This window comes from Culex pipiens, chromosome 3 (assembly GCF_016801865.2).
Source record: "Culex pipiens pallens isolate TS chromosome 3, TS_CPP_V2, whole genome shotgun sequence".
Taxonomy (NCBI): domain Eukaryota; kingdom Metazoa; phylum Arthropoda; class Insecta; order Diptera; family Culicidae; genus Culex; species Culex pipiens.
The window spans coordinates 57672313-57699501 of NC_068939.1; the positions used below are offsets into that span (position 1 = coordinate 57672313).

Below are 27189 nucleotides of genomic sequence, written 5' to 3' on the forward strand. Positions count from 1 at the left end.
TCATTTTAATCAAAACATCATCCTTTGGGACAAATCGGGCCGATTTGGAAAGTGGAAAAATGATGGTTTGAGTTTTGGCTGCATTTATGCGAATTTTCCAGTCGCCAAAGTATTCGGAAAGAACGTCAAGACCCTTCTGAAGACGGCCGACTAAATATCTGGTTATTTTACCCTTATAAATAACGGCAGTGTCATCAGCAAAAAGTGACAACACACCATTTCCAGGAAGAGTAGGCAAATCAGATGTAAAAATATTGTACAGAAGTGGGCCAAGAATACTTCCTTGGGGAACCCCAGCATCAATGTTGAATAATCCAGAAGCAATCCCATTCAGAAAAACCTTGAACGATCTCTCCGAAAGATAGTGCTGGATAATTTTGATAAGATACATTGGAAAACCGTATAAATACAGTTTATGTATCAAACCATCATGCCAAACATTGTCAAAAGCCTTCTCAACATCCAACAAAGCCATAGCAGTTGATTTAGACTCAAGCTTGTTCTGCTTGATGATTTTAGTTACTCTCGTAAGCTGATGAGCAGTATTATGCCCCTTTCGGAAGCCAAACTGCTCATTCAAAATTATATTATTATCGTTGGTAAAATCCAGAAGCCTTGAATAGATGACCTTTTCAAAGAGTTTGGACAGACTACTCAAAAGACTAATGGGACGATAACTTGTTGGCGATGTTGGATCTTTTTGAGGCTTCAAAATTGGTATGACTTTGCCCAGCTTCCAATTGGTGGGGAAGTAAGCAAGTTGCAAACATTTATTGAAAATATTGGCTAGATGTTGAAAGAACTGATCACTCTGTTTTTTCAACACTAGATTAAAAATGTTATCAAAGCCTGGAGCTTTCATATTTTTCATTTGTTTAACTGCAACTTTGACTTCCTCACCAGAAACATGGGAATCTGCAGGAAATTCAAAGGTAGAGTCATTGATTATTGTAATACTATTGGCAACTGATGTTTCTTTACGGCTGGTCATGGAAGCGCCAAGATTATGTGAACTAACAAAATGAAGCCCAAGTGCATTTGCCTTTTCCTCGGATGTAATCAAAGGAGAATCCTCAACAATAAGAGGAGGAATAGGCTTTGGTTTGTTTTTAAGAACTTTTGAAAGTTTCCAAAATGGTTTTGAATAATTCCCAAGCTGGCTTACATGTTTTGAAAATTCTTGATTTCTAATATTGTCAAGTCGGTCTTGTATGATTTTGTTCAAATTGTTAACTGAAATCTTTTTGTCATAGTCCCCAGTCCGTTGATATTGTCTCCTATAAACATTCCTAAGTCTAATCAAGTGTTTAGTATCTACGTCAATATCAGTTACCTTAAAATTAACAGGAACCTCCCGAACGTTGGCAGCCTCTGCTTGGTTGATAGCCTGCTGGATCACCTCCAGCGAACGATCAATATCGGCAGAAGTTTCCGGGTGTTGATCATAGTCGATGTTGCTGTCGACCACTTGCTGAAACTGCTGCCAGTCAACGTTGTGGTAATCTTTCCGGGTTGGTTGCCGCTGCGGAGTAACGGAAGCTCCAACCTCCACAACCACCGGATAGTGATCAGAACTCAACTCTTCAAACACCTCAGGATGAGCCACGTTCTCAGCCATATTGGTAATGAAGAAGTCGATGATTGAGTGATTCCCAGACCGAGCCACCCTCGTTGGACGATCTGGACTCACAACGTTGTAGTATCCGTTTTGCAGATCGTTGTGCAGAATCACTCCGTTCCGATTCCTCCTGCTGTTGCCCCAAACTTCATGCTTCGCGTTGAGGTCACCAGCGATGATGTACTTTGCGCTTCGCCGTGTCAGCTTCTGGATATCGCTCTTCAGTTTTGCTGCTGAACCATCTCTGGCATTCACCTGACGTGGGCAGTATGCAGCAATGAAGAGTACTTGGCCAACTGAAGTGGGAATTTCCACCCCAACGGCCTCGATGATGTCCAGCTTGAAGTGTGGCAGCCGGCGTGGCTTGAGGTCACGATGAACAGCGACAAGCACACCTCCTCCTCCAGAGGTGGTCCTATCGAGCTGCGTCGCAATCTTGTAGTTTTGCAGATAAACTTTTTCACCGGGCTTCAGATGAGTTTCCGTGATGGCAGCTACGTCGATCTCCTTCTCGCGAAGAAAATCCACCAGCTCTAAGTTCTTCCTCCTAATGGAGCAAGCGTTCCAATTCAGCAGCTTGAGGGACCTACGATCCATACTGGATGACGAACGAGGTCAGCACTTCAATCTGCTGGGTCTTGGTTTTGCATCCACGCAGTGCAGCGGACATCTGTTTGAAAATATTGAGGAGTTCGGTTGAGGTGTAAAGATCATTACCATTTTCCTCAACTGCTGGTTCTTGGGTTGGTCTTGGCTCTTGGCTGAAGCCCGGTGGTGGCGGTCTCGGCTCCTGGCTGGAACCCGGCCGTGGATGATTCATCTCAGCTCTCTTCCTGGGATCCAACGGTAACGGTGCCAAGTTCGGGACCTGGCGTCGCGGTTGAAGAGGTGGAAAATTTTGCTCCACCAGGGCTGGAGGAGTTCTACGACGCTGAGGCTGATTCTTCGTCGATGCTTGCTGCCGAATTTTCACGAACTCAGCTCTCTTGGGGCACTTTCGGTCGGTTGACGAGTGCTCACCGTTGCAGTTGAGGCACTTCACCAGCGAATCTTGGATGCACTGGGATGTGATGTGCGCATCGGTACCACATTTGGCGCAACGACGCTTCAGGTGGCAGTTCTTACCTCCGTGCCCGAAGCCCAGACAGTTGAAGCATTGTGTGACGTCACGGTGCACTGGTCGGTATCGCTCCCACGACACGATAATGTTGAAAACCGCTCGAATTGCCTTCAGCTCAGGAAGCGTCGTCGATCCCTTAGCCAAATGCAGCAGGTAGAGCTGGTCACGGTACTTGATGTCTTTGTTGCGTCGGCTCATTTTGTGCACGGCCAACACATCCAGTTTCAAAACTTTTAGCTCGGCAGCTAATTCCTCCACTGGCATGTCGTACAGACCTCTGACGACGATTTTGTACGGCTTATCCATGACGACATCATGGGTAAAGTACTCCGCCTCGTTTTCGGTCAAGTAATCCTTGACCAGTTGATAGTGCTGCCTGGATTGCACCAGCACCTTAAATCCGTCCTGACACAGACGAATGTTGCCTAGGACTTTCCCAGACTTGATGAGTTCAACCAGCCCCGCTCGAAAGTCGATCGTTGCTGCTGATTGCCTCACATAAAAAGGAGGCAGTTTCTCCTTTCGCTGTTTCACTTCATTCTCCTTTGCTTCCGCTACCTGGTCCTCGTCAGGCAGTCCAGCAAACTTGTTGTTCTTCAAAAGCTGCTCCTCGTGCGATGAAGAGTTCTCCTCCTCCTCATCCATCGGTACAGTACCGTCGCTCTTTTTCGTCTTTTTGCTGTTCGATGTCACTTCCAAAAGCACCTTCCTTTTGGAAATTCCCGGTTTTTGGCCATCAGTTGAGGCCTCAACCTTCCTTTTGGAAATTCCCACTTTTTTGCCTGCTTGAGCCGCAGGTAGGGCAATATTGCCGGCGTTTTGCGCCGGGACGCGACGAGTCATGTTGATTCAGACAACCTTCACCAACGAATGCTCGGATAACAATGAAGGCAGATTTTTAAATTTACTTTTCGAAAAAGAATTGCAAGAGATCCAGTTAAAATAATGCGTTTGAAATTCAATGGTGACATTGCTATTTGAATGTCTCTACGAAATCGGTATTTTTTTTTTTTTTTTCATTTGAATTTTGTATTTTTAATCCAGCTGAAACATTTTTGGTGCCATTTTGCCATGCCAGTTTGTCCATATAATTTTTTATACAAATTTGGCAGCTGTCCATACAAAAATGATAGATGAAAATTGAAAAATTTGTATCTTTTGAGGGAATTTTTTGATCGACTTGGTGTCTTGGGCAAAGTTGTAGGCATGGATAAGGACCACACTGAAAAAAATGTTACCCGATTGAATTTTTTTGGTGATTTATAATTTCTATTGTTGACACTCAAACTTAATTTGCAAAAAAAAACAATATTTTTATTTATAAAAATTATTTTCTGATATGTTTTAGGTTGATGTCTATAACTTTTCAGAAAATGTCTAGAACGGACAAAGAATCTTTGACCGAGTTTTAAATTTTTGAATCCTTACTAATTTTAAAAAATCGTAATATTGGTCGCAAAAAATATTCAACTTAATTTCCGCGTTTGTTAAAATCGTATTTGCAATCAAAAAGTATTTTGTAGAATTTTGATAAAGTGCACCGTTTTCAAGTTATAGCCATATTTAGGTTTTTTTTTTTGAAAATAGTCGCAGTTATTTATTTTTTTAAATCATTGCCCATGTATGCCCACTCTTGAAAAAAATATTTTTGAAAAGCTGAGAAAATTCTATATATTTTGCTCTTTTGTACTTTGTTGATACGACGCTTAGTTGCTGAGATATTGACATGCAAAAGTATAAAAACAGGAAAACTGATGTTTTCTAAGTCTCACCCAAACAACCCACTATTCTCTAATGTAGATATCTCAGCAACTAATCATCCGAGGCAGGACCCAGAGAGACGACTCCTAAAAATGAATTGAGCTAACGACCGAACCCTCTAGGTTAGACCAGGGCCAACATTTACTTCCCCGTCCGACGGAAGGCGTGATCAAACAAATCTCGTCTCGAAAAATGCCACCGGGACCGTTTGGGATCGAACTCCAGCCGACTGGGTGAGAGGCAACCACGCTTACCCGTACACCACGGTCCCGGATCAAATATTTAGGGTTAGTGAATTTTCACGATGTCACGGACAGCATGAAAATCATGAAATTCTACAATATCCACAAAATCTCGTGAATTTCAAGGATTTTTGGAAATCAATACATAAATATCAAATATTTTAGCCAGAAAGTTTTTAACTGAAACGTGATATCAAATATCACGTTTCGAAACTTTATTATTATTTTTATTTCTTGAATTAAGCTCTAATATTTGAAGGGAACTCAATTATTTAAAAAAAAAGTTGTTGAAACATTTGTTTTGGAATGAATTCTTTGAATACCAAATAGACGAAAAAATAATTCTAACAAATTTTAATTGTATACAATAAAATATAATAAAAATGAGTACAACTGACTGTAATCATGTCAATTCAATTTGGTATTTTTAATCTTTTTCCAAATTTTGAGTTTCAGAACCACAGATTGGAATTACCAGCAGGAGCACTTCGGGATTTTTTAAGGCTATATTGATATTTTGTTCCGCCCGTGTGGATCAATCGGACCGCGCACTGGACTCTCAATCCAGAATCCGGTTTGAATCCCGCGGCGGGCGCTCTAATTTTTTTTTGTGTAAATATGGGTATTTGGCGCCATCGCTCCGTGCTATACTTTCATACACTTAGAAGACACTAGTGGTTGGTACTAGCAATGGTGGCCGACAGCTATAAAGTCAACTTCGTTTTTTTTATATTTTGTATTTTTATAACAAAGCATGTATTTGTTAAAATGTTTATATCATCAATTGATACTATTTGCTTAGAATAAAATAAATAATGCTTCATTTTTGATATCTAGAACAACACTTGGAAGAGGTGGTTCGACATTAGTCTTTTCTCTCATTAAAACGCATGTAATGAAAGGACGATTTTTTTTCTAAATTCTTCGAAATCTCTGGTGAAAAAAAAGATCCTGAAAACAAACTTATTGTCACTCTTAGAACGATTGGATTTGTTTAAATCATTTTCAATGTAAGTGAAATTTAAATGTACAGTTCGGCAAAGAGTTCTCCTCGTCATTTTTGACTACCATTTCATTTCAACAGTACAATAGGGTCCTAGAGCCCCTTTGAAATTTTCATGAACTACGGTAAAAAACACGATTAAAAACCATTTATGATAACTTTTTTTCATTTTCATGCAAAAAAATAAATTGACAAGACAACTTTTTTTTCGATGGATCAACTAAGGTCTCTTGGAAAGAAATGTCAAATAGGACATTTTCTGTCAAGAAGGGCCACGAAGTTATTTTTTTCTAAATTGATTTAAAAATTCATTACCTTTGAGGTCCAACAAAGGGTCATTATACTCAGCAAAATAAGCGTAATCGTTGTGAACTATAATATCACAAATTTAAGCTTCATTTTATGACCCAATTCCAAACGAAAATTGAAGATTTTGAATCTTGGTTAATTCAAGATTGAATGACTTGGGTTTAACATAATGGAAGTCTCAAAAATCATGCCTTTTCTGGATTTTTTGTTGTAGTACCGTGAAATACCCACGAATTTTGAAGATTTGATTTGATGGTCCCCGACAAAACTAGAAATTTTCAAATTGAAAAATCACTTAGATTGGATGCTTTATATATAATTAGGTATTCAAAAACCTTTTTGGTTGTTCATCCTAAGATTTTATTAGATATTTTCGCTTTTTCACGTTCCGTGAAACTTCCGTTAAATTTGGTGTTTTCAGATAGGGACCCCGTGAAAATTTCATTTTTTTAGCGTGAAAAATCACTTAGCCTATTAATATGGTTAATTAATGGTCAATCCTGTTTTTGCAAAACTTTTTTTTATTGGATAAGTGTTTTAATTGAATGTGTCATAAATGTGAACTTTAAATAAATTTGAATAATATTATAACCAATTTACAATGTTTACAACCCAAGAAACATGCCAGAAAATGAAAAACAAAATTCGAAAAGTTAATTTATAGAACAGTTATCAAACAGCCAAATCACACCCTAAATCACCTTACAACCATCACAGCAACACTAGCCAACAGTGGCAAACAACCAAGGTCAAACCGGAAGGCCTGGGCGAGAGTGAGAGTTGTGGAACACCACACAGATCCAACACGCACACACTCTCTCTCTCTCTCTCTGTATTGTGACGCCACCAAACGTCGCATCCGACGGCGTGGCGCGTCGCCATCAAAGCACGAAACAGGAAGCAAAGAAGTAGGGAGAGGGAGAAAAAAAAAACAATAGAAATAGAGAAGCAGTGTTGCTGTTTTGTGGTGGAGAAATTGTGAAAGTTACGAAGAAATATGTTTGCCGTTAGGCACAAAAAGGAACAGAAACAGATTTTTTAACGAGCGTCTCAGAAGTCAGAAATAGAACTGGGATCGAGAAAGAGAGAGAGAGAGAGAAAGAGAATGTTCAGATGAATAAATCAGGAAATAAAAGATTTTTTCTTGGAACAGTAAAAGTTAGGGTAATGATAGGAAGTCAAATATATTGTATCTTTTGAGATATGTTTTGAAAATTTCAACTTTTTTGCATAGAAAATTCTGGTCCACAAAAAAGTCACTGCTACCGTAATGGGAATTGAGCTTGATTGGTTGGTGATGGCCGGTCAACGATTCTAGCCACAGTCCGGGTCCTTTTGCGGAAATTGAATCTTACCACCTGGAGAGGTTGATGGATTTTTCGGGGGGAGTAGAAATGGTAAAACGAAAACAATGTCAAGCTAACAGGTTTTGGGCTTTAGGAAAGCCCTGGGGGCGCACCTAGCAACAGCCCTTAAGGAGTTTCCACGTGGCCACCGGTTGTGGCACGTGTACTAGTGTGGAAGGATAAGGGAAAAAATACGAATTTATTACCATATTACAATTGGACTTTCTCCGTTGTTTTATTTGGATTGTTCCAATGATTTGTTTCGAAATGGGAGAAAAATTACGACGCATTGTTGCTGCTAGTCCTGGAAAAGTTTGGCTATTTTTGGACCGTGCTGGGGAACCAAAAACGATTGGCAGGGGTTCCTCGTCTGCTGTTTAAGAAACATAGAAGAACTGGAAATTTGTTGTATATGGACCGAATATTCAAATTTTAATAAAATAGTCACTAGTTTGTAATATTAAATTTAATAATTGTTTGTTTCCTATTTCAATCAAGATGAGAATAACTCTGAATTGAAGAGCTTTATTAAAAAAAAGGTTGTTTGGCTTTTGCCTTATTTTTATTTACTATTTGGCTAATAGTTGAAATATTAGGAAAGTATTAATTTACTATAATTTTTAACTTTTTATTGCTTGAAAAGAACTCAGTTAAAAAGTAATAGCAATTATCTGATCATTATCATTTTTTATAAACTTTTTGAAAGATTTTTTAAAGAATAGACTGTTAGGCATGAAATTTGAATTTTATTCTAGTTTAAGAGTACTTATATCAACCCCTTTTTATCTCATCTTGTAGCATCAATCAAAAAGTTTACCGCCCAGATCAATCACGGAACCCCAAACACGTGAGTTGAACTCCACTGATCAAGCTGGCATTTTTCACGTACTCGCACGAAATTTCCCAGCGCTACCCGATTCTCGAGGGCTCAGCTGGTTGGGGGCGCAAAAGACTGTGTGGCCCATGCCCAGGCGGCTGAAATATGTGAGCAATGGTACGGAACGGAACGAAATAACTTTCGCAAACCCTCACTCGGCAGGACCCGCACATTACAACACAACATAGCATACGGTCGAGCCGGGGGGAGGATGGAAAATTTCTGCAGTCACTTTTCCTTTCAATCAACCCCGACCCACCTCGTCTACCCTGGGTGCGCCACATCAAAGATATAAAAATTCCAGGAAAGAAGTTATTTTCCCATTAACCCAATCAAAGTTGAAAAATTTCAATATGGATGAAGGCATAAAATTGATTGATTTTGCTTTGAATCCTTCGTCGTTTGGAATAGAGAGGGGTGGGAAAATGCTCGTCCGAGGTTGATTTTCTACTTGCCCGATTTTCCCTTCTCTCTGGACATTCCCTTGGGGAGGGAGAGGACTGGTGAGCGGAAGGTTGACATCCGAAAGTTGTGTGCGCCTAATGTTCTCGACTCGACCCCAAGCGACATCAGTATAACAAATTACCCACGATAAAGATCTGTCAATAACTTGGCCGGGGCGTCATATATATTCCTCAAAGATGAATAATAATGTAAGTTATAAAAATGAGCTGCCAAGTTGTAGCTGGAGGATAAACCGTGCCTTTGGGTTTATTTGGTCAAAAATATAGATTGAGAAGAATCAAAATTAATTATTAAATCAACATTTTCTGATGAAGCTCATTCCTTTTTTAGACGCCACCCCAAAGTTTCTTTTTTTTTTCGCAAAAAAAATGAGTTGAAGACCTTTAATAACAAACTGCGATATCTTTGGAACCACAAACCATATAAAGTCAAACCGATTTCATTTTAACAAAAACCAAGCATAATATATTGGAGTAGTCCATTTTTCAATTAAAAAATGTTTCCAGTGTATGTGGTGCTATTGAAAACTAGTTGCCTAATTTTCACATATAAGGCATATTTTCATAAAAGTTTTGGCCAAACTCCAGAGAAAATATTATAAAAGTTTTACTATTTCGTTCAATGTTTTAATTCTAGTTTCATGATATTAAATTTGGAGAGTTAAAGATTAATAATTTACAGGTTTGAAAATGGTGCGGAATGACACATCGATAATTTTTGTTTACTAAGTTAACCTTCTTCGACAGTACCTCAAAAAAAGTCGCCAGAGGTGGTGTCACATGAGGGGTAGTCATGTTACGGCCACCACATCAGACCACTTCGTAATATTAATAGTCACGTTCTAGGCTGTGACTGATCACACCTGCCCCCTTCCCTCTATTGAGAGTTGTGGCTGTAGTTAATTAGATGCATATTTTGGTGCACAAGTGTTGGGATTGATACGATTGGATTCATGACAGGGTTTTTAAAAACATTCAAAATTTTTGGATTAAATTTTGAACGGGTTGCATACATGTGACTGAGTACATAACTTTTTTAAATATGTTTTCATACATTTTCAACCATCAATAATATAAATTTGAAGACATTTGGTTGATCATTGCTGAGATCCGAGTATTCAATGAAAGCAATTTAAAAAAAAACGGGTACCACGATATCTGAAAACTGCTTTGAACAAATTGGCTAAAAATCTTAGTGAAGTTAAATTTTAAAAAAGTTAAAAATATATTTATTTTTTTAATGAACAGACTGCGAGTTTTTGATAATTTTACTCAAACTTTTTTTTTTTGACTTAACTTTCGATGTAAAATCTTTATGATTACTTTACAGATTTTTTGATAAAGTTCACCGTTTTCAAGATAAAGCCACTTAAAGTTTAACCATAGCTTAAAAAAATCAGTTTTTAGTTTTTATTTTAAATAGTGACAATTATTGTAAGCTCCAAAATTTTCTAAAAAAAATTCTAGAATAGACCAGCAAATTTCACAAAGGTTTCATTTTTTATTAATGAAAATAGGACCTATAGTTTCTGCAATATCTTAGAATGTACTAGTAAATAAAAGGTAGTTTTGGATGAGACTAAAAAAACTTCCTTTTAAGTATTTCTTTTTATTTTATTCACTGTATTTCAGCGACCAGAGGCCCAATCTTCAAAATCTCTGAGGATAATTCATTCGTTTTTTTTTACCTAAGGTTGTTGCAAATATTTTTTGAAGTTTTGAAGTTTTTAAGTTCCTCGACCCTAAACTTTGAAAAATATTCGTAACGGCCCAATCGAAAAAATATATAATCAGGAATGGATAGTTATGAACATCATTTAAAAGAAATTCTATTAAAAAAAACACTCGCACTCATTGTTTCAAATAATCAGAACTCGGCGGCCATATTTTCCTATGGCGCTTAACCCTCCACAGCCCCATATTTCGAAAATTGTGTTTAGGAGGTCCATTTGAGCAACTTTTACCCTACACAAAACATAACTTCTTCTGTTTAATGTTTTTCTTGTTTCATTTTTAGTATTTTAATTTGCATTGATCTTGTTTAGTTTATGTTTGTTTTTGGAAGTATTTGGCCTATTCAACTACCTCATATCTTTACATTTTGACTATCTAATTTTATTCATGTTTTTAAGTCACTTTTTCATTTTTATGCTTGTTTTTCACATGTTCTGCTATAAATGGCACCATTATCATACAAATTGTAAAAAATGCAGAGAGGCATAGTCTGGAAAACTAGAAAAATGACTGTATACTTCTTTTTACTTAAAATATAGGAAATGTTATTAAAAAACAGAGCCAATATTTACTCCTTAAAAACGACATTTAAAAAAAAAATTAAAGTCACATAAAACAAGTAAAACTTCCAACCCATAAATTTTCCAAAATTTCAAAAGTTCTTCTTTCCAATGGTTTTTAAAGATCAAAAATTGGTTGAAAAATGATTTTTTTGCGATTTTTTTAATCGCAGCCTGTCTAAAGGCAGAGTTAGGTTTGTAGAGGGTTAAGGAGAAGCCGTCAATAATTTTCCAAGATCTAATCTAAAAACTTCTAAATAACTTTACACATTTTTGCTCGAAAATGAATCAACATATGCCGGGTGTACCTTTCAAGCTTCCAAGGCCCTGAAAGAATTTTCCCAGAAAAAAAAAATATCCCCTACTCAACATGCGTAAAGAAGGGTTTTTGAGTGATTTAAGCATTTGTACAAATTTTGAGCGAAATCCAACCCAATGATACCCGAGCCTAAAATTGGTAAAAACATGTTTTTCATGCAAAAATGACTTTTTTAAATCGTTAATAAGCTTTGTTTTGTTTTAGAAAATTGTAGAGCATTATACATTTGTTTCAATTTTTCAAAACAATCTTCTCCTTCGAGTATCAATGAGTTAATGTTGACCGATTTTTCTCTAATTTGGCCCAAAGTCCTTAAATTTCTCAAGGAACAACATTAAGCTTGTGGATTAAATTTTGAAAAAAATATTCCCAAATTCTGGGCATCCTAGTGTAGGGACTTTTTTATACAACTTGTAGAAGAAACTTTGTGAAAATATTGAGCAATTCTCTTCAAAATCGGTTTTTTGTTAGAATTTTATTTTTTGTATTTTTTAATCCGACTAAAACTTTTTTCTTAGCATTTCAAAAAAAAATTTTTACATGTGCATCAATTTTGAAAAATGAAAAACTGCAACTATTTTCAAAAAAGTTACCTAAAAATGGCTTTAACTTGAAAACGGTGCACTTTATCAAAATTTCACTAGAGTAGATTTTGATTGCAAATTTGATTTTACATCGAAAAATGAAGTTGAAAATTTTTGGCGACCAATATTTCCATTTTTTGAAAAAAAAAAATCAATATTGGTTAAAAAATTCATACTCGGTAAAAGATTTTTTGCACAACCTGGAAATTTTTGAAAAGTTGGCATTTGATGTCCTCTAAAACATAAAAAATAATGTTTTTATTTTTTTGCAAATCAGGTTTTAGTGACAAAAAGTCACCAAAATTTTTTTACCGTGTATCATTTTTTCAATGCAGTCCGTGTACATGCCTACAACTTTGCCCAAGACACCAAATCGATCAAAAAATTCCTTGAAAAGATACAGATTTTTGAATTTTCATACATTGTTTTTGTATGGACACCTCCAAAATTTGTATGGAAAATTATATGGACAAACTAATAATTTAAAATGGCTTCTTTAGGCATACCAAAGGCACCAAAACAGTTCAATAGAACAACAAAGAGTAACAACAATAAAGAGGTTGAAGTTGTACGTGGCAGAACACGAATAACTTGTCAAAGGGGTATGTAGCAGCGCATCAACACTTCACAGAGCTTACAGTGACAGAGCTGAGGATTGTGTAGATCATGTCAAGAGCAGCGGGAAACCTTACAGGGTTGAAGAGCTTGACGTGTCGTGTCACTTTATACTTTATGTTGTTTAAAGAATAACTTTTTTTCATCAGCTCCAAGTTTTTCTATTCTTAATTTTAGAATTCTCTCATCAATTTCAATTACAAGATTTCCTTCCGCCAAAAAATCTTCATTCCTACCATCCCTCAAAGTCCAGAGCCCGTGCACTGTCTTCCACGTGGGCACGTTTTAATTGAAATAAGAAAATCAATAAATTGTTGCGTGTGCGACGTGACTTCCTCTCGCTTTCTCGGGGGCCACAAAGATCGTAGTGGGGAAATTGAGTCTGAGTCTGGCCTGGCTGGCTCCGATTGGGAGAGACGGGGGTTTTCCTTACTTCCTTTTTCATTTCATTCCACAAAGCATTGCCACGAGAGGCACGGAGAGCTTCGTTCCATTTGGCATTTTCCGTTTTCCACTTACTTTGGTGGGAAAATGCGCGGGGGGAGGGAAGTGGGGATTTTTTTCCCAGGAGACGCGACTGCTGGCACGGGTGGAAGAAAGTATCATCATCGTTCGCGCAAATGGATTTATTGGAACTTGGTACTTTGCTCAAGTGAGTCAGCAACACCACTACCACCGTTGTAATTTGGAAATGTAGCCTTGAGGTGGAAAACGCTGCTTCGTTCATTATTTTCAACAGCCAATTGAATCCTTTTTAATGATGAAAAAGCCGACGAGTGGCATTACTTGGAGCACATTTTGAGCGAGCAATTGTTCTCCGCCGTTCCACGTGCGCCTAGTTAATCGGATTATAATTAGAGCCCGACTCGTTGTGTGGAAGAATTTACTGCTTTGACCTCTGAATGGAGAAGCATTTTTTCGAGCATTCGAAAGCAACTGTGAAGTGGAATTCGATGCTGTTTAATTTGAAAGCTTTTCAGGTAGTCATGGTAAGCAAGTGGTATTTTGCACGATGTATTTTGTGTATCTGACAATGTCGGAATTATAATTTTATTCAATTGCGGAGTTTCTTTTTAAATTATTAAAATTCTTAAGCAGCTTATCACAAACCATCGGTTTGAGTGGATTGACATAACTCATCCAGTTTTTAAACAATTTAAATCAAACTTTAATTTTGAATTGTTGAACGATATTTTGAAATACATTTAAATAATTTGTACCGTACTCGCTGCCTCTTTAAACAAATAAGATAATAAATCATTAAAAATAAAATCTCAGATATTTTGATAAATGAAAACTTTGAATGATAAATTTAGAAAATATCAAAATTTCATAATACAGAAAATTTATGTGACATAAACATAAATTATTAGAAGAAATAACTCTTGGGTAATTCTCCGCCAACTCACACAGCAGTTGCCCCGACCCCTCTTCGATTTGCGTGAAACTTTGTCCTAAGGGGTAACTTTTGTCCCTGATCACGAATCCGAGGTCCATTTTTTGATATCTCGTGACGGAGGGGTGGTACGACCCCTTCCATTTTTGAACATGCGAAAAAAGAGGTGTTTTTCAATAATTTGCAGCCTGAAACGGTGATGAGATAGAAATTTGGTGTCAAAGGGACTTTTATGTAAAATTAGACGCCCGATTTGATGGCGTACTCAGAATTCCGAAAAAACGTATTTTTCATCGAAAAAAACACTAAAAAAGTTTTAAAAATTCTCCCATTTTCCGTTATTCGACTGTAAAAAATTTTGGAACATGTCATTTTATGGGAAATTTAATGTACTTTTCGAATCTACATTGTCCCAGAAGGGTCATTTTTCCATTTTAAAATTTCGTGTTTTTTCTAACTTTGCAGGGTTATTTTTTAGAGTGTAACAATGTTCTACAAAATTGTAGAGCAGACAATTACAAAAAATTTGATATATAGACAAAAGGGGTTTGCTTATAAACATCACGAGTTATCGCGATTTTACGAAAAAAAGTTTTGAAAAAGTTGGTCGTCATCGATCATGGCCATACATGGTCACCCGCGACAGACACGGACGACGAAACAAAGAGAAACGCAAAAAGTAACTTTTTCAAAACTTTTTTTCGTAAAATCGCGATAACTCGTGATGTTTATAAGCAAACCCCTTATGTCTACATATCAAATTTTTTGTAATTGTCTGCTCTACAACTTTGTAGAACATTGTTACACTCTAAAAAATAACCCTGCAAAGTTAGAAAAAACACGAAATTTTAAAATGAAAAATTTTGTTCTAAATGAAAAAATGACCCTTCTGGGACAATGTAGATTCGAAAAGTACATTAAATTTCCCATAAAATGACATGTTCCAAAATTTTTTACAGTCGAGTAACGGAAAATGGGAGAATTTTTAAAACTTTTTTAGTGTTTTTTTCGATGAAAAATACGTTTATTCGGAATTCTGAGTACGCCATCAAATCGGGCATCTAATTTTACATAAAAGTCCCTTTGACACCAAATTTCTATCTCATCACCGTTTCAGGCTGCAAATTATTGAAAAACACCTCTTTTTTCGCATGTTCAAAAATGAAAGGGGTCGTACCGAGATATCAAAAAACGGACCTCGGATTCGTGATCAGGGACAAAAGTTACCCCTTAGGACAAAGTTTCACGCAAATCGAAGAGGGGTCGGGGCAACTTTTCCCGATTTCGTGTGAGTTGGTAGAGAATTACCCTCTTATCAACTGAAAACAATTGGAAAAGAATTTAAAGTATTCCTTCTTTATTATTATTTCGTTGAACAGGTTTTTTTTTACAAATGCTGTTAATAGATTATTTAACTTGTTCCAAAATTACATTTCGACGTCATCGTGCCAACTTGTCGCACCCGCCATTTCGACGTTCAGAGAAAAACACGTTTTAATGTTTGACCTTGAATAAACAAAAACTAAAGCACACAATTTAAACAATAACAAACACGTTTTGTTTGGCTGACCATTCTGTGCATTGTCCCGAAGTTTGGTTAAAGTTGGTTGCTGGAGTCCCGAGTTATAATTACAAATATTTACGGTAGTCTAACTTGAACGTGCGTCAAACGCATTCTGATCTGAAATCCCTTTGCTCTTTGTCGCACTTTCATCAATTTTCAGGGAGTGATAAGATAGCACGACAAGATTGAAACTTCTTTCATATGAAAAGTGACAAAAATTTTCGGAGCTCTTTTGGTTTTCATCGAATAGCTCAGGATTGAATTCGAATTTTGGGGATCTGTGAAGGTCAAAAGGTGAGGTATTGTGACCTGCACAAAATAGCGTTCTTAACTCAATTTGGCCCAAAATGCACGTACGACAAGTTAGCACGACGGCGACGATTTGTAATCAACCGCATAATTTCTTGGTATTGCTTGAGGCATTTGCATAATTTTAAGAATTTTGTTAACCCTTCCAAGCCTAAATTTTTCTGAGCTGTGTTAACCCTTTCAGGTCTGATGGGTCATATATGATCCAAAATTGAAAATTTCCAAAACTAGCCTATAATTTTCGTATGGTGGTAAGAATGATTTTACCATCATTAACTAAAAAAAATATTTTTTTTTAAATTCAGGCTTGAAAGGGTTAATCAACAATTTTGGTATCAGTCATTAAATTTAAACCTGAGTAAACAGAAACAGGCAAAAAAAAAGTTACATTTCATTATTGGACGTTCTGGGTCCTCCAATGTGTCCTAGAATACAGATCTTGGAGTCTACCACCGTAACAGCACGATTCTACTAAGCTTCCGATTATGGTTCATATTCAGTGATGTCCCTGGGACCCTTTGGAAACACTATGAGCTATGTGGATCACTTTTGGGATGTTCTGGGTCATCCAAAGTATCTCGGAATACAGATCTTAGAATCTACCGCCGTAACAACACGATTATACCAAGTTTACGATTATGTTTCATATTCAGTGATGTCTCTGGGACCCTTTGAAAACACTATGAGCTATATGGATCACTTTTGGGATGTTCTGGGCCCTCCAAAGTGTCCTAGAATACAGATCTTGGAGTGTACCGCCGTAACAACACGGTTGTACCAAGTTTCCGATTATGGTTCATATTCAGTGAAGTCCCTGGGACCCTTTGGCGATATTATGAGCTATGTGGATAACTTATGAGATGTTCTGGGCCCTCCAAAGTGTCCTGGATTACAAATCTTGGAGTCTACCGCCGTAACAGCACGATTCAAAGTCTCCAAAGGCAAAATCTGTTTTTTTCTGTGTGTTCATGTTGTGCTAAGCAGAACAAAATAAGCAGGTTCATTTGGCAACAAAAATCACTAAATTTTGGAATGAACATAAAGTCTTGATAACTTTTTTTTAGCAAAAATTGTTGTTATATAATTTGAAAATAAATTATAAACAACTCCGGCCAAAATCAAGAAATTATTGTTGTTTGACACGTCGGAAAGTGTACTAGAGAAATTAACGAAATTGGTCTATCGGAACCATGTTACGGATATTCCGGGTTGGAGGTAGGGTAACCAAATGGCACCAGAACATACTGAGGATGTCAAATTTGAACTCCTGAGCAAAAACCAGTGTCGTTTGACACGTCGGAAGCCATATTAGGCTTGATGTAGAATTTGACATCCGTGCCTGTGTAGTCGGTTCCGGAAGTGTGGCCAATTCATATCCGTAGGTCCGGGATAAAAGGAATATGACTTATATGTCCTGAACAGGTTATGGAGCCAATTGGGATGGTTTTCTGAAGAATTTATGATCATAACCATGATTTGTAGGTTGGGTTGCATACCCGGACAATAACCTGACTCCCTAGGTTCCGGAATATCTCCGTGGCCAAGTGACCGATTTTCTTTGTAGATTCTGAAAATAGAGATTTTTTCCGGTTCTTTTGAGGGGTGTACGATCTTATTTGGTCAAAAGAGGACAAATATAGAGCATGTTTAAGGTTTTTTCGGTATTTCGCATCAGACGTTCGGACTGTAAGGGTTAAAAAGAATGTAATCAGCGATGGCATAATCATCATCAAAAGAAAATCTCTAGACGTTCATCAAGAGAAAAAATCCGTAGGGAGCTTGGCTCTCCTCTCTCGCGCACGAAAGATCGGTAAAAAGAATCGAAAAAAATCATCATCTTGATTATTCGGCGGAACATTTTTTTCACTACTACACTTACAAGTGTAACGTCTTACGTCGAAAAATGACCTGTCACATTTTGTAGATGGGCAATGTGTGTAAACAAAGTGAAATAAATATTATTAAGTGGTGCTGACAAGGAAATTCACAAAAAATCATCAGCAGATTGATTTTCTTGGAGAATTTCGGGAGCGATTTTCTTTTGCGTGATTTGCCTCCTCTCTCTTTCGCGGGTGAAGAAAGTTCACAAGCGAAATTGATTTTTTTTGCGATTATTCCATCCCTGAATGTAATTCAATATTTATTTCAGCTGATTAGCTGACATTTAAATTTTGATGTTTTCAGACTTTTTTTTTTAAAAAAAAAAAGCTAAAAAACATTAAACATCAACTTTTTATCATATGAATGATGCTTCAAATATTTGAAAACATCAAGTTGTGAGGTTATGAAATAGTGTTTCAAGTAAAAAATCACGAGAAGTTAGTTAGTTAAACAAATTTGTATATCTGTATGAAGTTGTTTGATTTTTAAAAGTAGTCGAGCCATTAAATGATCCTCACACTCATTTTGAACATTGAAGATGCCATTCTATAAAATATTGTTGCAATTCTAAATCAGAAGCAGGATCAGAATAATTTTTGATTAATAACAACTTTCCTGAGAGTTTAGGAGCGGCCGTGGCTGACTGGTTACGGTGTTCGATTCCCATCTGCTCCCAACGAGAAAGTATAGGAAATATAAATCTTGAAACTCTGAACATGTACGAAAAATCAAAGTCGCTCGAGTCGGGGTTCGATCCCCCGTCCTTTGGATTGGTAAGCAAAAATGCTAACCACTAGGCCATCGCGACTTGGTGAGCTATGATTGGAATTAGGAATACTGTTACCACCATCAACTATATACGCGCTGGGTCCTTGTCCATTTGACAAGGGTTCGGAAGTTCTAAATAACGTTTGAATCCGATTGGTCCAAACGTTCTTCAGGGCGGGGCTTGTCGACAAAGCTGAAGTACCTCGCGCTCGGCTAGCCAGCGTAGAAATGGGTCACCGAAGCTCGGCAGAGCTAACACCTTCCAAATGCCTATGCGAGTTATTTGCATGTATAGAATGAGAGCTAAAAATACATGGAAACAACTCAATTTGTAAGAAGCGACCGCGTGGTCCCGTTTGGTTGGTTGCACACACACACACACACACACACACAATAACAACTTTCCTGAGAGTTTCAAGATGAAAAATGTTGTTCTAGATGACAAATTTTGGAACATGAAATGCAGATTTAAATGAACATTACAAATCACAATCATTTCATGTTCAAAAAATGAAAAAATGAAAAATGAAAGGAGTAGTACCGCCGCCCCGTAACAACAAATCGACAGATGGACCTCAGTTTGTTTCCCACAAATCGAAAAGGAAATGGGGCAACATTTTCCGATTTCATGTGATTTTTCAGAGAAGGACACAACACAAACACACAATGCAAGTAAAGCTTCAAAGTAAATCATTTTTGGTTTCCCAAAGACGAATCACAAATTACTCAGAACCAGTGCAGATAGTGGAAATTTCTGAAATGAAAATCTGAAAACCAAAGTCAAAGTTCGTGTTGAACTTCTTGCGCAAAAGAAGTGCAAAGTAGGGAAATAATTTCGGAACTGACAGTAACTCGGTCAAAAAAACGGACGCCCCGTAGAACCATAATTAGTGTGTGCAGCTTTGCGCGTAGTACTCAGACTCAGATTGGCTGGACTGCCAGTTTCCCCTCCCTTTCAGACAAAGTTTGAAACTTTATCAGAAGCCCTTCTGTCGTGCCACAGCCGGAGAGTGTAATAGGAGAAACTTTGGGTTTGGGTTTAGTTTGACGAAGAAAATTAATAGCCTGGCGGGCAAATAAGCCAGCGTGCGTTCTTTTTGGCAATTTACTGGAAAAGTTCGAACCACTTTTATGGCTTCTGGGGTTTTTCTTGGAAGAGAGGCTAGGAGTCAATGAAAAGTTTGGCGAAACTATTCCTTTCTGGTCACACTGGGTAGTGCATGCTGGTTTTGATTCTGTTTGGTGTGCAATTACTTGGGATATTATTTCAACAGTATAGAACTGAATGTGGGGACATTTCACGTTGACTTACGACCGATATCCCGTAAGCTCTTTCCAGCCGATCCTTTGGGGTTCGAAATTTCCAACTCGTTAAAAATTCAACACTTTTTGAAAGGAACACGTTTTGCGGCCCCATTACTGCTGCTGCTCCTCCTAGCCAGTGGGGTTGCCGAGAGGAAGTGCGAGCGAAATGTGTGCGTAATGTGATTAGGTCGTAATAAAGACATTAAATATCAATTCCCGGCAGCGAAAGCTCTCAGGAAAATCGCGCACACACACACTAACTCACGTGTGGTGCCACAGCGAAAGTACACAAACACTGGAACGTGCCTTGTCAGGCTGATGCCGTATATCAGATTTTCCGTCTTTATTTAGATCACTCTCTTTCCCCCCGGCTCTGCTATCTCACTCACTGAATGTGTTTAGATTTGAATTGAATAAATACGATGTGCGAATGAATCATCCACATCACCATCATCATCGTCGGCGTCGTCGTCATTCTCCAACGGAATAACTCTGGATTTTGTGAAAGGGAAAAAGTCACGGAGTATTGATTTACTGACAATCGCACACTGACACACACAATCACACGCGGGTACGCAAACGATCCGTATGATAAATAATGCGGAAATCATGTGTGTGTGTGTGTGTTTGCTCATGTTTATGAAAGAGGAAAATGCATTATGGCTTTCCTTTATTCTTTTGTGTTGCTTGTTGTTGCCGGTGCTGCTGCTGCTGAATGGGAGCACGTATTCAATCAAAATATAAATTTTTAATGCTTTCTTTTTGTCGTTTGGTGTATTCTGGTATTTGAAGTTGAGCAGTAATTGCTTGCGAGGAATAAATTTAAATCGTTAAAAATAATCGCTAGGTGTAATTTCATGGCCTTGATTAACGTGATGGAAGCCTTCAGGGGCATGATTCTTTTTTCAAAGATTTAAATTAAACCTACTTTTTCGATTTCCTATTTTATTTGGAATGTTGTAAAAAATATAAAGCATTTTGACGATCAGATTTTTATGGTATCCCAATATTGACAAATTTTGCAATTTTGCATTATCAAAACGATACCTTAAATTGGTATAAGACGAATTTCCGGGGATTTTTGCAAATACGGGATTTTTTATATTTTGTCCCGGGAATTCCCGAAATTGAAAAAAAAAATCAAATTTTGGTCTGAAAATTCAGAGATGGTTGTTGAAATAGATGCAGAGTTAGATACTCACACTCAGTAATCGATAATACTTTTTAAGTATCAATTTGGCTTTTTACGGAAAATAGTGCTTTTAAAGTTTTCTATTTAATTTTTTTTTTTCAAATACTTGCTGTTATATTTACGTTTATTAATTTATATTCATCAAACCCCGGCATCTGGAGCATATCAAGACAATTGTAATAAATTCAGACAATTTCACAAGCTATATTTTTTGCAGATTGTTTTGATTGTTTTTTGGTTTCGGTTAAAACAGGAACATAACAAAATAATAAGTAACACCGATTTCAAATGTTTTGCTCTAAAATCTCCTGATTATATTCAGACTGTAGTCTCGATTTTCTCCAGTTGACAGAAGTGACTAAAAGTTAATTTGTAAAATATGTTTTATGTTTTTTTTTCATAAAATGTTTGATATTTTTGACTGGTATCATATCATTCGATTACGCTTCTCTTTTTTTAGACAATTCAAAGAAAATTCGTTTTTGAAACCATGTCATATAAACAAATACATAAAAACAAAATATAAAGAATCTTATTTATTTGAATCATATTTGTTTAAAAATTATTATTCATTTCAGATCCAAAGCACAAATAAGATCAGCAAAAATCAAGTTTAAATGTATTATAAGCTTTATGAAATCTGCTGCCATCACTGTAGATGGAAGTGTAGATTTTAACCAATTAACATAATTAATCTTATTTTATGATTTCAAGGTTGAAAAACATAACTAATATAATTGAACAAAGATTTAACGGCTGTTTCAAAAATTTCCCGGGATTTCAAAAAATATTTTTCCCGTTTCCAAAATAGATCAGCAAAAATCTGTTGTTTATGTATTTTAAGCTTTAAGAAAATTGCTGTTGTTGTTTAGATTGAAATTTGTATCATCACCTATTAGCAGAATTTATCTTATTTTATGATTTCAAGCTTGAAAATCATATGGGTCATTCCATCTCAACTGTGCACGAAAAAGTGCAAATTTGAAAATTACCCTCTCCGATCCTGCTCAAATTTGGCTGAGCTGTTGATACTATCAAAATATGCAAGAATCCCGAATTTCATCCAAATCGGACCACCCCCTCCATTTTTGTACCTCCCCAAAAAATTGACTTTTTGGCGATTTTTGGCCAAGCCCTCCTAGTTTCAAACGGCGATAGCTCAGGAACCACAAATCTCAGAAGGTCGTTCTTGGACTCAATTTTGAAGGAAATCGGACGTAGAATCCATTTCCGTGATCATAATGTTGATTAATTTATTTTTTCTACCTGTATTGCGCAATTGAAAACATTAAACGGCCGTATCTCAAAACACCCCAACTTATTTTTTTTATTTGACCTCACCATCGTGTTCTCCGGCCAATTTTACATAAGAATCACCTATCGACAGAAATGAATATGTTTCGTTCCAGAGATATCGAATTTTAAAGTTTTGTGTTTTCGAGATTACCTGCATCAGCTTCATTCGCCGCATCTGCTAGAAGCACACAGGCGGGCTGATCAATAACTGCTACCTGGCCATTTATTGAAATAATATTTCATCATAAATAATCTTCATCAAATTGAGCAAAAATTAACTGTATAATACTGTAGGAAACTGAAGTTTAATCGCAAATGTTTATCTGCTCAAAAAATTTAATGAAGTGGAGCAAAATAGTGCCATTCAGCAAAAACCCCAAAACCTGCTTTATTATTATTATTATTATAGTTTATTATTGACACTTTACCATAATTCTGATTTATGGTTTAGATTGATCATATTAAATCAATTTTTATATAGTGAGCCAGCTCCATTTCATTAAAATATGATTTTGGTCAAGGTACATTTAATTAAAAAAATCCTTATACGTGAGGACAGCAGCCGTATTGTGTTCCAAGAATCCAAGAATGATAGATGAAAAAAAAACACTGTTGTTCGGACGGTGTCGAAATCATCGCAACTAAATTTGGAGAATTAGCCGCTTTGCAGCAGATCAAACTTTGTGATTTTCTTACATTTTTCAGTTTTATACATTCCAGAAATCCTTTTCCTACTCTTTGTGATCGTCCTTCACTAGAGTACAACGTATCAACAAATTTTATTCATTTTAATTCATATTTTACTCAATAATATATCGTGCACTTATTTTTCAGTGTTACTAACAAGATTAATTCTCGGGTGAGTTTTTAAAAAGCCGTAAGAGCCATTGTGACCTCTGACACTAATTTTCGATTTACTAGAAAATGAAACAAAATTTCATTTATTTTAAGTTTGGGGCACTTGAAGGACGTGTAGATGAACAATCTCGAGCATTTTGATATTGGTTTTTCGTAAGTAGGTCGAATACCGATGCAAAAAGGACTTTGTTTAACAATGGCTCTTACGGCTTTTTGAAAACTAATCCGAGAATTGCATTTTCCTCTCGCTCCGTCGGAATCCAATTCTGCCCTTTTCTGTGTGTCGTCATTGCTCTGTCCAGTGGGTTAACACAGAAATTCACTTCATTATTTTTTTTGAGCAGATAAACATTTGCGATTAAACTTCAGTTTCCTACAGTATTATACAGTTAATTTTTGCTCAATTTGATGAAGATTATTTATGATGAAATATTATTTCAATAAATGGCCAGGTAGCAGTTATTGATCAGCCCCCCTGTGTGCTTCTAACAGATGCGGCGAATGAAGCTGATGCAGGTAATCTCGAAAACACAAAACTTTAAAATTCGATATCTCTGGAACGAAACATATTCATTTCTGTCGATAGGTGATTCTTATGTAAAATTGGCCGGGGAACACGATGAAAAGGTTAAATAAAAAAAATAAGTTGGGGTGTTTTGAGATACGGCCGTTTAAAGTTTTCAATTGCGCAATACGGGTAGAAAAAATAAATTAATCAACATTTTGATCACGGAAATGGATTCTACGTCCGATTTCCTTCAAAATTGAGTCTAAGACCGACCTTCTGAGATTTGTGGTTCCTGAGCTATCGCCGTTTGAAACTAGGAGGTTTGGCCAAAAATCGCCAAAAAGTCGATTTTTTGGGGAGGTACAAAAATGGAGGGGGTGGTCCGATTTGGATGAAATTCGGGATTCTTGCATATTTTGATAGTATCAACAGCTCTGCCAAATTTGAGCAGGATCGGAGAGGGTAATTTTCAAATGCTGTTCCGCTTCAGATGGAATGACCCATATGTTATATAATTAAACATAGATTTTACGGATATTTCAAAAATTTCCCGGAATTCAGAATATTTTTTCCCTTTTCCAAAACCGATCAGCAAAAATCAATTATTAATATATTTTAAGCTTTCTGAAAACTGATGTCATTGTTAAGATTGAAGTGTAGTTTATCATCAATTAACAGAATTTATCTAATTCTTTGATTTTAAGCTAGAAAAACATAAGAAATATAATAAAACATAGATTTCACGACCAAGAAAAAAAATCCCGAGGCTTAAAAAATATTTTTCCCGTTTCCCGGGAATTTGATGATACCAAAATTTGAAGAAAGGTATTATAGTCTAGACTCGATTATCCAAAGTTTCGATTATCCGATGTTCGATTATCTGAAGGTTTGTTTGAGACTTCTGCTAATCGAATCACGAACTTTTTTTCTTTTTTTTTTTCTTTTTCTTGTATTAAACATCAAAATCGAGTTCAGCGACCCCATTTTAGTCAAACTTAAAATATTGCTAGCTTTTTAAATAACCATCTTGGATAAAAAAAAATACTTCAGCCTAGTTAAGGTACAATACTTGAGCTCGACAATCAAAAAATAGACTAGGAAAATTTATTTTTCATCATTCGAATAAGCATTCGGATAATCTGAACTGTATTACGCATTTCCTTTGTTATTTACCCATCCTCTGGTCATTCGATCCGTCTTGGGGTCCCATAAGTTCCTATTCAAAATCAGCTTCTTTGTTAAGGGGTTACATACACGTAGAAAATCACAAAATTTACAAACTTTCTGAGCGTTTTTCTCGAAACACCGAGTTAATTTACGGGTGCCACGTATCTCAAGATGGGATGGACCAAATTGACTGAAATTTTCAGGTGAAAACTCTCAAGATATATCCAATGTGCATGACAAAGCCCGATTTTTTAAATTTTGCTTTTAAAAATCAAAAATCAAAACCTAACGATTTTTTATATGAAAAACACAATAATATTTTTATCTTTTTTTTTAATAAAATTTTTGAAAATCGGCTTTCGTCATGCACAGCCGATTTGGTCAAGGCAGTGCTAAGATATAAAAAAATAGTGTGTGCTCACACCAACCTCTGACTTTTTTGTCGGTTTACATGTATGTAACCCCTTAAGTGCTGACAACATATTTTTAGAAAGATATTAAAAAGACCTTCCCTTCGAGTTTATCAAAGTGAATTCCTGACAACCAAATTTCTATCCTTTCCAACGAGTCCAAAATATTGAAGATTTTACAACCCTGTTATGTCAAAAGTGATAAGAAATTTATTGTTACAGTCCATACTGGATTATCTGATGCCTCGATTATCCGATGTTTCGATTATCCGAAGGTTTGTATGGGACTTCGAATAATCGAAACACGAACAAAAAAACTTTTGTTTCGTGTTTTTCAATTTTCTTATTTTTAACTTCAAATTCGAGTTTTGCGACCCCAAAGCAAATAAATCCACTTTAACGACCCCCGGGTCTTTTGTAGTCTCTGTTGCAAGTTTCTGCTCATTTCTAGGCGTCCGAAGGTTATGTGTGGTGAGTCACCCAAAACCTCTTTTACGCTAACGGACCGACGTTTTACTTCCCCATCCGATAGAAGGCCGGGAGTATAAGGCGGGAACCGAACCCACGCCCCATAGCAACTTAGGGATCGGCAGCCGAAGCCACTAACCACCGCGCCACTGGGCTGTATTTGCCGATAAAGAACAAAAAACATTCTTTCTCAAATTCCCTTAGACTGTTTGGGCGTAGCCTTGGAGTACAGTATGGAATTATCTATCCTGTATCATCTGTATAAGTACAAGAAAAATATTTTTTTTTCAAGCCATTGACGAAAAGAGAAAAATAAATAGATATTCAAACTCTTTCTACACTGCAAATATAAGCAATAAATTAAAAACTCAAAGCTATTTAAAAAAAATACACATTTCTATTCGAAATGCCGATAAATGTTTAGTTCCCCTACTCGGCTTAATTTCCAACTCAGCTCTCCCTAGGGTAGTCCTAAACAAACTGCTCCCGTTTAAATTTTCCCGCAACATTCCTTAAAGAAAGCTACCTCCCTTTTGGGACTGCTCCCGCTAACGACCACAAGAAGTCGTACACCCCCTTCAATCTACCCCCCATTCAAGTGAAAGTTGAAACACGCTTTATCGCTAATTGAAGGATCGTCGTCACCAGCCAGCCACACCCAACTCGACATCTCCCTGCGACGTGCTTCTGATGTTTGACAGAAGGGAATAGGAGTGGAATTGTGGGCGGAGTGGACCCCTTTTTTCTCAGGTCATTCCGCACCGAACGCGCGGTGGCTCATGTGATTTCACAGTTGAAGGGTGTTGAGCTGTGAGAGGGAGTGGGGGGAGCAATAAGGGAGAATGCTCCTAACGTCAATCGTGGAACAATGGAGCAAAGGGAGTAATGGGGAATGGGTAGAAATTTTGAACATCATTGCTTCATCTCATTTAGCGGTGAAATGAGGGGTGAAAATAATAGAGTTTTGTTGTTGGTAAGGCGTGTTTTACATAGTAATTACGGCGGGAGAGATTTTTATGTACGTGTTGTAATCGGAGCTTTGTGGTAGTAAGTGAGGCGAGCTTTAAAGTAAAAGTTTTAATAAGATTACAAGTTTGTGACAAAAGCCGATACTATGTTTTAATTAAGGTTAATTATTAATTTTCAGAAGATGTTAAATCTTATTTGCTTCAAATGTATATTTTTTTTAAATGCAATGACCATCTGTTTTTAAGCATAAAAAAACAATACTTTTTTATTAGTATAAATATGTTCACCCTTAAATCCGAAATGTTTCATTTAAAAGTAATAAAAATTGTTAAAAAAAATAAAGACTGCTCATCGATTTGAGTAAAACTCTTGAAATAATTCCCTAGTTCATTTTTCAATACATCATGGCGGAGAGGCAAAAACAAAAAAACAAAAAAACAAAAAACAAAAAACAAAAAACAAAAAACAAAAAACAAAAAACAAAAAACAAAAAACAAAAAACAAAAAACAAAAAACAAAAAACAAAAAACAAAAAACAAAAAACAA

The 27189-nt window shown here is 36.5% G+C and overlaps 1 protein-coding gene across 2 annotated transcripts in view; it reads left to right on the plus strand.

Moving 5' to 3' along the window:
• The window catches only part of LOC120416057 (potassium voltage-gated channel protein Shal), a 406813-nt gene that overhangs the window by 78037 nt on the left and 301587 nt on the right, over positions 1-27189 (plus strand). The gene's annotated exons all lie outside the window — the stretch shown is intronic.